Source organism: Calliopsis andreniformis, chromosome 9 (assembly GCF_051401765.1).
Source record: "Calliopsis andreniformis isolate RMS-2024a chromosome 9, iyCalAndr_principal, whole genome shotgun sequence".
In the NCBI taxonomy this organism is placed as follows: Eukaryota; Metazoa; Arthropoda; class Insecta; order Hymenoptera; family Andrenidae; genus Calliopsis; species Calliopsis andreniformis.
The window spans coordinates 5,026,309-5,027,744 of NC_135070.1; the positions used below are offsets into that span (position 1 = coordinate 5,026,309).

General features: G+C 33.7%; 1 non-coding gene across 1 annotated transcript; it reads left to right on the forward strand.

The window, feature by feature from the left end:
• The first annotated feature begins 867 nt into the window (after nt 1-867).
• Nucleotides 868-1,001, forward strand: LOC143184221 (U5 spliceosomal RNA). The gene has a single exon (XR_013002741.1). It is a non-coding gene; the product is annotated as a U5 spliceosomal RNA (small nuclear RNA).
• Nucleotides 1,002-1,436: the final 435 nt, after the last annotated feature.

Genomic DNA, 1,436 nt, shown 5'->3' on the forward strand with positions numbered 1-1,436 from the left:
CATATGTTTCAATACATTTTACATCATTTATAAAAGTATAGAAACTATATAGAAAAAAAGTGTAACATTTTACTGAAGAAAAATAAGATTATCTTGAAATTTATAGAACATAAGCTTCTTAAAAATTAAATTCATAAATTTAATGTCTTCCATTAAGTAATACATACTTTCATGAGACATTTTTTTAACATATGAAATAAAAAAAATATTCGGGTACTTGTAAATTATAATGATTTGGGCTATATAATCATAGTTATTAAATAACTGATATTAATTTAAAAAATCTATTATAGAAGTTATGTAATCTTCTCAAAATGTTCTATAAATTATTTTCATTCATTTATAGAATTCATTTACAGAATGAATGAAAATAGATAGGATTATTGCACATCACAAAATGATATGATGCTTTATGTGAAAAATAACAAATATGCATTATGTGGATTTTTGATATCTCTATGATTCCAGAAATTTTACAAATCTCCCTTCTATTTTGAGATATTTCAAACTTCTGCTTAGAAACAATGGTTTGCTTGTGTCGTGAGATTTCACATCGAGAGATGGAAACCATGTAACGTAATTCTGTCGTAAAGTTTAAAGCGGTATTTAGAAATTGTTTCCAGTAAGGTATACCATTTCTAGTTGTGCCACCAGACATTTAATTCCCCGTATCGCGAATATTGTTCCGTTTCCATTATACTGGCGCTTGCGAATTAATTTAAAATTCAATCAAACATGCTTCCGTTGCAACTATTCGCATGAAATAAATTCAAGTATACAATTCGGTATGTTTTTCCCCAAAAATCATATCTCAGGAATTAACCAGCAAAATCTACAGCTATGCCTATCACCCCGTTTCTTCTTAATGCTCTCTGGTTTCCCTTCAAATTACGCATAAATCATTCGCCTTTTATTAACGATTTCCGTGAAGGGGAACAATTGCAAAATTTATAACTGTACCTATCATCCCACTTCTTTTTAATGCTACTTCTGACTACTATTTAGTTACTTTTGACAAATGGTCTTTCTTCAGGAAATCGTAAGCCCCTGCTTTCGCAATTCGTTTGCTCTGCAGAGAGCCTCCTACGTCCACTCGTTTACCTCAATTAGGCGAAGTTACAGTTCGAAATTCTGTGAATTCTAATTACGGAAATTTTGCAGCCCAGGTACGAGACTGCCTGGCGCCGGTATAAATCATCCGGAAGTTTGCGAAGTGATTCGATAACTAGAAACTGCGGTTACCTATTTACTGGGTAAACGACTGCCTCTGATATCTTGCACGGTGGTAGTTTGTCGAAGAATCTTTGGCTGGATCTTCGTGTTCCCAAGCGTCGAGCACCCCAAACAGCGTGACAAGCTTGGTTCCGCGTCTCCCACTTTAGTAACTCTTGCTCTCGTCCTAAAACGTTGACTTTATTTGGAATACGGGTCGAAAA